Source organism: Euprymna scolopes, unplaced genomic scaffold (assembly GCF_053919585.1).
Source record: "Euprymna scolopes isolate OS-2025 unplaced genomic scaffold, ASM5391958v1 sca333, whole genome shotgun sequence".
Taxonomy (NCBI): Eukaryota; Metazoa; Mollusca; class Cephalopoda; order Sepiida; family Sepiolidae; genus Euprymna; species Euprymna scolopes.
In genome coordinates this window covers 20,001-32,500 of record NW_027633362.1, presented here as the reverse complement: position 1 = coordinate 32,500, position 12,500 = coordinate 20,001, and the positions used below count along the sequence as shown (strand labels likewise).

General features: G+C 59.1%; 2 non-coding genes and 1 pseudogene across 2 annotated transcripts in view; all 3 read right to left on the bottom strand.

The window, feature by feature from the left end:
* LOC145274306 (large subunit ribosomal RNA) overlaps window positions 1-3,731 on the bottom strand; it is a 5,746-nt gene extending 2,015 nt beyond the window's left edge. The window contains exon 1 of the ribosomal RNA XR_013866640.1: window positions 1-3,731. This exon is cut by the window's left edge and continues 2,015 nt beyond it. This is a non-coding gene — a ribosomal RNA (large subunit ribosomal RNA).
* A 599-nt stretch (window positions 3,732-4,330) lies between these two features.
* LOC145274309 (5.8S ribosomal RNA) lies at window positions 4,331-4,488 on the bottom strand. Its single transcript, XR_013866641.1, has one exon. It is a non-coding gene; the product is annotated as a 5.8S ribosomal RNA (ribosomal RNA).
* A 396-nt stretch (window positions 4,489-4,884) lies between these two features.
* Window positions 4,885-7,254, bottom strand: LOC145274304 (small subunit ribosomal RNA; annotated as a pseudogene).
* Window positions 7,255-12,500: the final 5,246 nt, after the last annotated feature.

Below are 12,500 nucleotides of genomic sequence, written 5' to 3'. Positions count from 1 at the left end.
GAGGTGGCCGACGAAGACCGCACCGGCAAAGCGACGACGACACGTCCGCAAGGCAGCCTCACCCCTTTTCGAGGAGGACGGAGACGTTGCGACGAACGGATTGGAGCCGCCCGCCGCCACCCCGACCCCGGAGCGAAGCACCCCGCAGAAAAGCCGCTTGAACCGCCGCCGCCAGAAAGACGACCCCCGCCGACGGTCCCCCGCCGTTTTTGGTCGACGCCACACTCCTGCCGCCCGACGGCGGACTCCCACCCGTATCGCTCTCCGACCCGCAACACACGCTCGCTTGACCGCGACCGCTCGACCGGAACACGCCGCCGCACAACGGACCGCCGCGGCCCCTATGCCTTCGCCGCAAAGCGCGAACGGAGCGAACGCTACAGCCCCGTACCGGTTCCTCGCTTCGCGCGGGCACGGCCCGACCGACCCGGTCCTCGGAGCCAATCCTTCTTCCGAAGGTACGGATCCATTTTGCCGACTTCCCTTACCTACATTGATGCCATCGACGAGAGGCTGTACACCTTGGAGACCTGCTGCGGATGGTGGGTACGGACCGACTCGAGAGCTGCGAAAACCGGACCCGGATTTTCCAGGGCCGCCGAAAGCGCACCGGACGCCGCCCGAGCCGCGGCGCTCTACAGGTACCTTTTCCGTATCTCCGGACGAGCCGATTCCACGGACATGGTCCTTTACGAAGAAGAGAGAACTCTTCCCGGGGCTCCCCGGCGACGTCTCCGGGCTCGCTTGCGTCACCGCGGTTTCGCCCGGGAAGCGACGGGCGCCGCCGACATCGCTGCCGACAGCGTCGCCACCCCCGGGCCCTCTCCGAGTCCGGGTTCGGGAATATTAACCCGATTCCCTTTCGACGGGAGGCCGGCCGCTTTGTTTTTGTTTGGGCTTTTGATTCGATTCGATTCGATCGCTTTCACTTTCATAACGGATCCGGCGCCTTTCGGGAAGACTTTCGCCCGCGTCTTAGGACCGACTGACCCGTGCTCGACCGCCGTTGGCACGGAGACCCTTCTCCACTTCGGTCTTCGAAGGTCTCGTTCGAATATTTGCTACTACCACCGAGATCTGCACCCGCGGTCGGCTCCACCCGGGCTCGCGCCCTAGGCTTCCGTGCTCGCCGCGGCGCCCTCCTACTCGTCGCGGCATCGTTTCGGCGCGAAAGTTCATCGCTCCTCGCCGCGACGGGTCCGGCATCGGTCCGTCGCTCCAGCGCCATCCATTTTCGGGGCCGGTCGATTCGGCAGGTGAGTTGTTACACACTCCTTAGCGGATTCCGACTTCCGTGGCCACCGTCCTGCTGTCTATATCGACCGACACCCTTTCGGGGATCTCATGGGCGTCGCGTTAGGCACCTTAGCCGGACGTTTGGTTCATCCCACAGCGCCAGTTCTGCTTACCAAAAGTGGCCCACTTGGCACTCGCATTCGAGGTGACCAACCGCCCAGCGAAGCGTGCTGGCGGCGGCGGCCGGATGGGTCGGCTCCGTCGTTCGGGAGAGTCGGCCCGTTCCACCCGTTCCGAGTTCGAGAGTAGGTCAGGCCGTGAACGGCCCCCGGGGCCTCCAATCGTTCGCTTTACCGGATGGAATTGCGACGATCGAGCGCCAGCTATCCTGAGGGAAACTTCGGAGGGAACCAGCTACTAGACGGCTCGATTGGTCTTTCGCCCCTACACCCGGTTCCGACGATCGATTTGCACGTCAGAGGCGCTTCGGACTTCCACCAGAGTTTCCTCTGGCTTCATCCCGACCGGGCGTGGATCGCCATCTTTCGGGTCCCTGGTCGCTCGCTACGCCAGAGTCGGCCGAGTCGTACTCGGAAAAAGGGGGAAACCGACCCGGGGGGTGATGCGCCCGCGCGCAGCGCCTAAACTCGACGACAAAATAGGACTAGTTCAAGCCGCGGGATCTCACCGATGGGCGGAAGGAGGATATGGAAGCTGGCGCCCGGCAATTCCCCTTTTTGGAAGATGCGCCGGTCCCCTCTCGGGGAGGAGGGAAAAACAACCGCACGTCAGCCACGAGCCTTCCCTCTCCTATCTCTCTCGGGAGAGAGAGAAAAAAGGAAAAGTTGCGGGCACCGCAGCAGCGACGGCGGAAGGCCGAAAACGCCGCGCCGGCGGGATCGGGCACGGCTCGGAGGCGGGTGAGGCGAGGAGAAGACGACGGCACGAGACCGACGACACCCCCCGACGACCCCCGGACGACTTTGCCACGACACCTCTCCCGATCGACGCCCTCCTACACGCTCTCTCGCTTTCGCTTCGCCTTCGGGGTTAGTCAGAGGTGGCCCCTACGACTCGCGAACGGCCAGGACTCCTCTGGTCCGTGTTTCAAGACGGGTCGGGTGGGTTGCCGATGCACGTCGCTGACCCGGGGGTGGCGGGCGGCTCGAGTAAAAAAGCGTCGCCGAGCGACCTCTCCGGAAACGGAAACGGGGCGCGGGCGGGGTTGCCCCCGACAAGAACCCGAAACGTCGGCGAGGTGCGTGACGGCGAGGCCGCGCCAGTCCTATCCCGCCTCTCATCGCGCACGCGCCCGAGACGGTGGGGCGCCTAAGGAGCGACACACAGAGTGCGTCGCCCGCACGCGACTTCCGGCGGGATCAAAACGGACCGGCTCGCCACGTGTAACGGATCGTGTCAGATTTTCCTCCGTTCCCGGCAGAAAGGGGCAGTTACGTTCGCGGGCCCGACGGCCGGTGGCCCCCGACTTCACAAGGTGGGAAGACGGGGGTTTTCAGGGTGATGAAACGCCTGCCGCCTACGGAAAAAAACCCGCGTGTTCGACCTGCACGCCGGGAACGGGTCGCGACGACGGACCGGAGGGGAAGTGCGTCCGGTGCCGGCCGCGCGGAGGTCGCGCCGAAGCGGCCCGCGCCATGATTACGCCGAGCGATGATGAAGGGGACGGGTGCAGCGGAGTCGCGCGCGGAGGGAGCAGGAGGAAAGAAGAAGCGGCGGCGACGGATGCGGCGGGTTAGGGCCCGGCGGCAGCAGCGATCGAGAGGACGAGTCCCCTCCGTCGCAGCCAACCGACGCAGCCACCTACCGACGGCCGCGGTCGTCACCACGTTTCCCTTCCCGCTATCCACGCGGCCCGTCTCCTTCGTCGGCGACGCGGGCACAAAAGCTGGAACCGCGGGGAACGAGTCCCCCGCGGACACGACGAACGACGACCTGTGCCGCGACGGCCTCTCTTTCAAGAACACACATCGAGTTTGGGCTCGAGCCTAGGCAGCACCGGACTAGAGTCCCCCCGCGATCGCGGTGAGCGGTCCCACCCGTTTACCCCTGGGCGGTTTCACGTTCTCTTGAACTCTCTCTCCAAAGTTCTTTTCAACTTTCCCTCACGGTACTTGTCGACTATCGGACTCGTCCCGGTATTTAGCCTTGGATGGAGCTTACCACCCGATTTGGGCTGCGTTCCCAAGCAACCCGACTCTCGGATCGAAGGCCGTCGCTCGCCGTCCGCACCGAATGGGCCTGGCACCCGCCGCGGGCGGCCCCGATCGAGGGAACTCCGAACTATGCGAGACGAAAACGAACGGCTGCCTTCGACCCATGCGCCACACGTCCCGAAGCCTTTTACTTGCGACGGGATTCGGCGTTGGGCTTCTCCCGGTTCACTCGCCGTTACTAAGGGAATCCCGGTTGGTTTCTTTTCCTCCGCTTAGCGATATGCTTAAGTTCAGCGGGTCGTCTCGTCCGAGCCGAGGGCGGCGGTTTTTTAGTAGAGTGTGGTGTTTGGAGGAGAGGAATCTCGATCGGTACCCTCCGTGTGACGACGGCTGGCCGATATAGCGCCCGTCCGACCGAAAATGAAGAAGCCAACAATTAAAAAAAAAGCCTGGGTCCTCCCCATCCGACGTTGCCTACGACGCGGCCACCTTTTTACGGTGCGACGGCCGTGCTTCGTCGCGCTGCTCGAGGCGTCGCTGAGAGACCCTTCATGAGGCAGAGAGCGAGACGAGGCAGGCGGCGCTTACGTCGGCAGTCGGTTAGGTCGGTGCTTTTTTTTTTGTTTTGTTCTCCCTTCGGCTGCTTTCGGACAGACTCCTCCTGCTCCCTCCTCCACAGTGTTTCTTCACGCGGTCGAAAAGGGAAAAGACTCCGCGGTCTGCCAGCGGGAGACGAAGGAGGAGGCCGGAGAGGGTTTTAAAAAAAAAAAAAGACATTGAAAGGAGTCAATTCTTTTTTTATTTTTCTTCCCCCTCGTCACTCGCTCCTGCGACGTCCCGGTTACCACCGTGCCGAGGACCGGGCGGGCACGGGGACGGCAAGATGTCGTTTCGTTAACGGAGAAAGACATGTAACGTTCCGCCTCTCGACCGGACGTGGCCCCGAGACAAGGGATCTCGGGGCCGCAATGTGCGTTCGAGGTGTCGATGTTCACTGAGTCCTGCAATTCGCATCAGTTCTCGCGGCTGGCCGCGCTCTTCATCGACGGACGAGCCGAGTGATCCCCCGTCCAGGGTTCAGCACTTGGGTTTTTTTATATTAGTTTTTGTTTATATAGATTTAGTAGTGTGCGAGGAGGTCTGTGCGAGGAGGCGTGACGGCATTGCAATGTCGCGAGTAGTTTGTTTTTAGCTAGCGGCGGTGGCACAGCGGCTGCAAAAAAAACAAAAAACGATAAAGCGGCGACAAGGCAAAGAAGAAGCGGCCATCACTTGCGGTGGGCGAAAAAACAAACAGGTGGTAAGACGCGGAAGCAAGCAAGAAGAGCTGGGGCTTTAAAAACCTCCGCGTCACCACAAATCTATCTCTCGCTCCGCCTTTTATAGGTTTGTTTGCGCGCATTCGAGGCGTTGACGCCGACAGACAGAGGAGGTAGGCCGGAAAACAACAAACCAGTCTCGAACGGGAAAACGGTAATGATCCTTCCGCAGGTTCACCTACGGAAACCTTGTTACGACTTTTACTTCCTCTAAACGATCGGGTTCGGTCGTCTTCTCCAGGCATCGAACGCCGAGGCGTAGATGCACGAGTGTCGTGACGGACACGTCGCGCACTGCCCGGCGGCGTCGTCGGCCAGATCCGAGGACCTCACCGGACCGTTCGATCGGTAGTAGCGACGGGCGGTGTACAAAGGGCAGGGACGTGATCGACGCGGGCTGTTGACCCGCCGCCTACCGGGAATTCCTCGTTCACGGGGTTGGTTACAGGCCCCGATCCCTATCACGGGAGGTGGTTCAGAGGTTTCCCAACCCTCTCGGGCCGGGGCGAAGTCCCCGCTGATACCTCCAGTGTAGCGCGCGTGCGGCCCCGGACATCTAAGGGCATCACAGACCTGTTATCGCTCCGCCTCGTGTGGCTTTCTGCCACCCGTCCCTCTAAGAAGTGCGTGAGAAAACCGACCCGGACCCGAGCGCCACGGAGGACGCCGAGCCCGCCGTAAAAATCACTGACATCGGCGCACTAGTTAGCAGGCCGGAGTCTCGTTCGTTATCGGAATCAACCAGACGGATCGCTCCACCAACTAAGAACGGCCATGCACCACCACCCACCGAATCGAGAAAGAGCTATCGATCTGTCAATCCTACCGGTGTCCGGACCGGGTGAGTTTTCCCGTGTTGAGTCAAATTAAGCCGCAGGCTCCACTCCTGGTGGTGCCCTTCCGTCAATTCCTTTAAGTTTCAGCTTTGCAACCATACTCCCCCCGGAACCGAACTCTGGTTTCCCGCAGGCTACCCGCCGGGTCATGGAAGCGAACGCCGGCGGATTCGCCGGTCGGCATCGTTTACGGTCGGAACTACGACGGTATCTGATCGTCTTCGAACCTCCGACTTTCGCTCTTGATCGAGGAAAACGTGCTTGCCACACGCCATCGCTGCAGTTCGTCTTGCGACGATCCAAGAATTTCACCTCTAACGTCGCAATACGAGTGGCCCCGACCGCTCCCTTCGATCATTGCCTCGCCGTAGACGGAGACCGACAGACGTAGACGAGGCCCTCTTCCATCATTCCATGCTTATCGTATGCAAGCTTGAAACAGCCCGCTCTGAGCACTCTAATTTTTTCAAAGTGAACGTACCGGCCGCCGCGGACACTCGGTTAAGAGCACCCTTGGAGGAGAAACCGCCGACCGCAACACGCGCGCAGACAAGACACGAAGCAGGGACTCGGAGCGGACCGGGGGGTTCAAAAAAAAAGAGGAACGCGCGGAAAGGGAGAGGGAGAGAAGCGCGGGGGTCAGAGTGCGGGGATGCGAATGAACGCACCCAAACACACACACGTAGCACCCCCCCGTTAGACTACTCCCGGAACCGAACCGACGACCACTTGTTTTTTTTTTCCCGGATCCCGATCACGACCTCCTCGTCCACCTCGCCGGCAGGACCGCGTGGCGGGTATGCTAGCGGTTGACACCGGGCGGAAAGGGCCGGGAATGCGAACGGACGACCAAAGTCAACGACGGACGATGGCGCCGCCGCCCCGGGGCCGCTTGCGCGACCACGAACCCGAGTTCGGACTACGAGCTTTTTAACCGCAACAACTTTAATATACGCTACCGGAGCTGGAATTACCGCGGCTGCTGGCACCAGACTTGCCCTCCGGTTGGTCCTCGTTAACGGATTTTGAAGTGTACTCATTCCGATCGCGGGGCCTCGACAGAGTCCGCGTCGTTATTTTTCGTCACTACCTCCCCGTGCCGGAGTGGGTAATTTGCGCGCCTGCGCCTTCCTTGGATGTGGTAGCCGTTTCGCATGCTCCCTCTCCGGAATCGAACCCCGATTCCCCGTTACCCGTAGTAACCACGGTAGGCACTTAACCGACCGTCGACAGTTGATAGGGCGGACCCTCGAGAGACCCGTCGCCGGGCGTGAAAGCTCGTGCGATCTGACCAGTGAGTTATCCAGAGTCACCAAGCGGAGCGCGCCGCCCTATGAGCCCGCCACCGAACGGACCCGCGAGCGGGAACGCCGACGACGGAGGACGGAATGACGCGCATCGGTCTCAGTCTAATATGTACCGCCGCGACCCGGAACGGCCGACGCGGGTGCCCAGAGCGCGAGGCTGTGGCGACGACGGCGCGCCGACCGATCGCGGCCTGTGTCACATGTATTAGCTCTAGAATTGCCACAGTTATCCATCGCCTCCGAGGAGGAATACGGTCCCGAGGATTAGGTCCGGTTCCTGAGCCATTCGCGGTTTCGCCCGTTCTAATGCGTGGCGTGAACTTACACTTGCATGGCTAAGCTTTGAGACAAGCATATGACTACTGGCAGGATCAACCAGGTATCGTTGGAATTTGGGACTTTGTTTCGACAGAACGACAGACCGACCGACCGACCGACCGACATAAGACAGACAACTACACGACGGCACGTGTTTATTTATTTTTCGAGGGGGTTCGCCGTCAGTAGAAGCGCGCTGCCCGCGCTGATGGCCTCTTTTTTGTTTCTCCCCTGACTTGGACCGAGACCGAGACTCAAAGAACGAAAGCGACCAACGTCGACAACAACAACGACAACGGCACCCTTGACAGCGATACATACGACAAACGACAAGCAGCACGACGGCAGTGCACACGGACATCGAGGGTCAAGGTGCAGACTGAACTCGCCGAGGTCGTCGTCATCGTGGTCGCCATCGATTCCGTCTCGTCGTCGTCGTCGTCAACGTCCACGTCACAGCCGGCCGAGAAGAGAGAACAGACGACAGCGTCGACAACAACAACATCGACAACGGCACCCTTGACAGCGATACATACGACAAACGACAAACAGCACGACGGCAGTGCACACGGACATCGGAGGTCAAGGTGCAGACTGGAATCGTCGAGGTCGTCGTCATCGTGGTCGCATCGATGCCGTCTCGTCGTCGTCGTCGTCGTCTTCGTCGTCGTCGTCGTCGTCATCAACGTACCAACCGCCGAGACGAGAGAGCAAGCAACAACGTCGACAACAACAACGACAACGGCACCCTTGACAGCGATACATACGACAAACGACAAACAGCACGACGGCAGTGCACACGGACATCGGAGGTCAAGGTGCAGACTGAACTCGTCGAGGTCGTCGTCATCGTGGTCGCCATCGATGCCGTCTCGTCGTCGTCGTCGTCTCCGTCGTCGTCGTCGTCGTCGCCAACGTCAACGTCAACATCACAGCCGTCATCGGGGAGGAGCTGGACCAGGGCAGCGGCGCGTAAATTTTCCCGTCACCTTCGTCGTCGCCTTCGTCGCCGACCGACCGGCCGGCGTCGTGTTCGTGCTCGGAAAACCGAGGAGAGACAACGTGCACATGGCGCGTTCTCGCAAGCGGCTCCTCGGTCCGATTTTTTTGGGCGGCTTTTTCGAGCTTTTTTTTTTTTCTCACCCTTTCGTCGTGCGACGGCGAACGTTAGGGGAAAAAAAAAAAAAAAAAACGACAACAACGCGGCGGACCGGGCGAACAACATCGTCGACACACACGACATTGACGACCGGTCCCCCTTTTCACAATCGCATCGAGATAAAAACGAACGAGTCCGATTCGAGCACCGAGTCGCGAGCGGGAGGACTGTCGGTGCAAGTATCGATCACTGACGTGAGCGCTTCGCCGGACAGAGGATGGCTCATCCGGCAGCCGTGCAAATCGACGGTATGGGAAGAACGAACAAGAAGAGCAACGACTTGATCGCCGGCTTTGGAACTGCGGACGGTGAAACGGGTTAATCGACTGCGACCACGACTGCTCGATCGATCTTCTTTGGCGCTAACAAAGGTGGAGGTGGCGCAAGAAGGGACTAGCGCTATCACCGTCCACGTATCAGAAGATGCGGCGGCAGACGTCGACGCTTATGCGTTGTCGGACGAGAAAGTCGCTGCAGCACGTGTACCGCGAGCGGGACGTCCAAGGTTTTGCCAGACGGAAGAAATCGGTGTCAGCGAACGTTCACACGGCTGTGAGATCGGACGCTGACAGGAGTAGGAGGCGGCAGGCAGGCGGCGGTTACGGCGGCGGCGCCTGCTGCTGCTCATCCTCCTGTTTGCTGCGGCGACTTCCAGGACGGGAGAGCATCGAACAACGTACGTATGGTTACAAGGGGATCAGGATCTACATAGTGCATCCCCCGCGGCTATTTTTGTTTGTTTGTTCGCTGTTCGTTAATTCGTTCGTTCGTTCGTTCGTTCGTTACAATGTACGTTTTTCCGTTCGTCGGCGGCAGAGAGCGGCAGGCGTTTCTCCCTAATCCGGGAGGATTTATCGGTCGCACAGCGATGGGTCGTTCGGCCGATCATCGAAGATTCGCAGGTAGTGGTTGAATGGCAGAACGGCAGCAACAACAGCGGCGGCTGAGAGCGGCGAACGCTGAGGCGGAAGCAGAAGCTGCAGCAAACGTATCGGCTAAACATGGTGGACATAGATATGGCTGACGACGCGGGTACCACGACGACTATGGAACCAGGAAAAGGAGCCGTTAGTTGTTCCAACATATCGTTCGACACGTCGAGCAGCCCTAGGTCCACGGGAAGCACACACACGTACCACGTATTATAACCTAACGACGATGAGCGGGCGCACGGTTGGCAGGAACGAAGGCGGCGGATCAAAACAAGTTGGAGCGCGGCGACAGCGATAACGGTGACAGCCCTAGGCGGCGGAGATGCCACTTTCTGACGCCTTTGCGACAAGCCCGTAGAGACGTTCCGGACCACCACGAGGCAAAGAGTCGCTGCTCCGACGAACCGACACACCAAAGTGTGCTTCCTACCGAACATGTTTTATAAAACTTTCAAACTGGAAAACCCCAGAAATGGTGTTGGTATTCGTCAGACCCACCTCCGACACCTGAAAATGGTGGTCAAAAAAAACGTCAGATTATACGAAGCGACATTTCTGGTCGGCGATTTTCCAGTTTTACGCCTACTGCCACATGGGGATGTCGGTAGGCGTCGCAAAGTGCCTTCTCGACGCCTAGGCACCACCAGGACTTTGTCATTTTTTTCCCCCTCGACATTCCTGGTCCGGTCTATTCCGATTTTACACCTACCGCCATGTGGGGTGGCAAGGGCGTCGAAAAGTGCCTTCTCGACCGCTAGCGACACCACTACTTTATCGAGCTCTGGAGGCCCGCACACCGACCCGGGGGCCGCGGAGTCGACCCCGGGGGCCTCCTGGCGTCGCCGCCGCTCACTTGGACGCTTCCGCAACCTGTGGTCCCGCTCGGGGCCGCCGGGAGCCTCGCCGACCTGACCGGTGTCGGTAGGCGTCTGGAAGCGCCCGGCCGACCTGGACGAGGTCCCCCTGGCCCCCGGGGGACACCCCTTAGTTGGATGGGGGTTGCTGTCCCCGGGCACACATGCAACCCGCGGCCGCCTACCGACAGCCCCCTTCGCTCGATCGCCTACTCCTTTCCAACATATGTCGGAGAAGCCGGGCGGTTGTGAAACCCCAGAAATGGTGTTGGTATTCGTCCAGACCCACCTCCGACACCTGGAAAATGGTGGTCAAAAAAAACGTCGATTATACGAAGCGACCATTTCTGGTCGGCGATTTTCCAGTTTTGCGCCTACCGCCCATGTGGGGGTGGCAGTAGGCGTCGAAAAGTGCCTTCTCGACCGCTAGCGACCACCACTACTTTATCGAGCTCTGGAGGCCCGCACACCGACCCGGGGGCCGCGGAGTCGACCCCGGGGGCCTCCTGGCGTCGCCGCCGCTCACTTGGACGCCTTCCGCAACCTGTGGTCCCGCTCGGGGCCGCCGGGAGCATCGCCGACCTGACCGGTGTCGGTAGGCGTCTGGAAGCGCCCGGCCGACCTGGACGAGGTCCCCCTGGCCCCCGGGGGACACCCCTTAGTTGGATGGGGGTGCTGTCCCGGCACACATGCAACCCGCGGCCGCCTACCGACAGCCCCCTTCGCTCGATCGCTACTCCTTTCCAACATATGTCGGAGAAGCCGGGCGGGTTGTGAAACCCCAGAAATGGTGTTGGTATTCGTCCAGACCCACCTCCGACACCTGAAAATGGTGGTCAAAAAAACGTCGATTATACGAAGCGACATTTCTGGTCGCGATTTTCCAGTTTTGCGCCTACCGCCATGTGGGGGTGGCAGTAGGCGTCGAAAAGTGCCTTCTCGACCGCTAGCGACACCACTACTTTATCGAGCTTGGGAGGCCCGCCACCGACCCGGGGGCCGGCCGCGGAGTCGACCCCGGGGCCTCCTGGCGTCCCGCCGCTCACTTGGACGCCTTCCGCAACCTGTGGTCCCGCCCGGGGCCGCCGGGAGCCTCGCCGACCTGACCGGTGTCGTAGGCGTCAGTCAAACTTGCTTAGAGGCAAAGCCTCCTAACACCTTAAGAGAGTCACAGTTAGTCCCCGCCGTTTACCCGTGGTCCGTCGTCGGGGTGCCGGTCGGTGTGTTTCGGCGTGTTTTCTTCTTACTTTAGCTCGCTCCTATAAGCTAACTCAGCAGCCCTGCTAAAATCAATTTATCATTATTTTCAATCTATCGAAAATCTTAATTTATTATTATTTTCCAACTATCGAAAATCTTAATAGAGTTGGGGTTTTTTGTTTGTTTTTTTTTTTAAATTCCATTGTAACAACAGACAGCCAGCCAGCAGCATGTGGTGTCGGTAGGCGTCTGGAAGCGCTTGAGGAGGCAGAGGAGTTGGCAAGCTCGCTAAACTGCCCGCTGGTGTGGTGGTGTCGGTAGAGGCGTCTTGAATATACCCGGTCGCTCGATCGACGACGACGACGGCTAGGTGGCCGAGGAGGAGGACTACCTACCTACCTACCTACCTACCTAGCTAGCTAGCTAGCCAGACCTGCCGTGGTAGTCGTCAGTCAAACTTGCTTAAGAGGCAAAGTCCCGCCGTTTACCCGTGGTCGTCGTCGGGGTGCCGGTCGGTGTGTTTCGGCGTGTTTCTTTCTTACTTTAGCTCGCTCCTATAAGCTAACTCAGCAGCCTGCTAAAATCAATTTATCATTATTTTCAATCTATCGAAAATCTTAATTTATTATTATTTTCCAACTATCGAAAATCTTAATAGAGTTGGGTTTTTTGTTTGTTTTTTTTTTAAATTCCATTGTAACAACAGACAGCCAGCCAGCAGCATGTGGTGTCGGTAGGCGTCTGGAAGCGCTTGAGGAGGCAGAGGAGTTGGCAAGCTCGCTTAAACTGCCCGCTGGTGTGGTGGTGTCGGTAGAGGCGTCTTGAATATTCCGGTCGCTCGATCGACGACGACGGCTAGGTGGCCGAGGAGGAGGACTACCTACCTACCTACCTAGCCGAATAGCCGTGGTAGTCGTCAGTCAAACTTGCTTAAGAGGCGGCAAAGTCCCGCCGTTTACCCGTGGTCGTCGTCGGGGGTGCCGGTCGGTGTGTTTTCGGCGTGTTTCTTTCTTACTTTAGCTCGCTCCTATAAGCTAACTCAGCAGCCCTGCTAAAATCAATTTATCATTATTTTCAATCTATCGAAAATCTTAATTTATTATTATTTTCCAACTATCGAAAATCTTAATAGAGTTGGGGTTTTTTGTTTGTTTTTTTTTTTAAA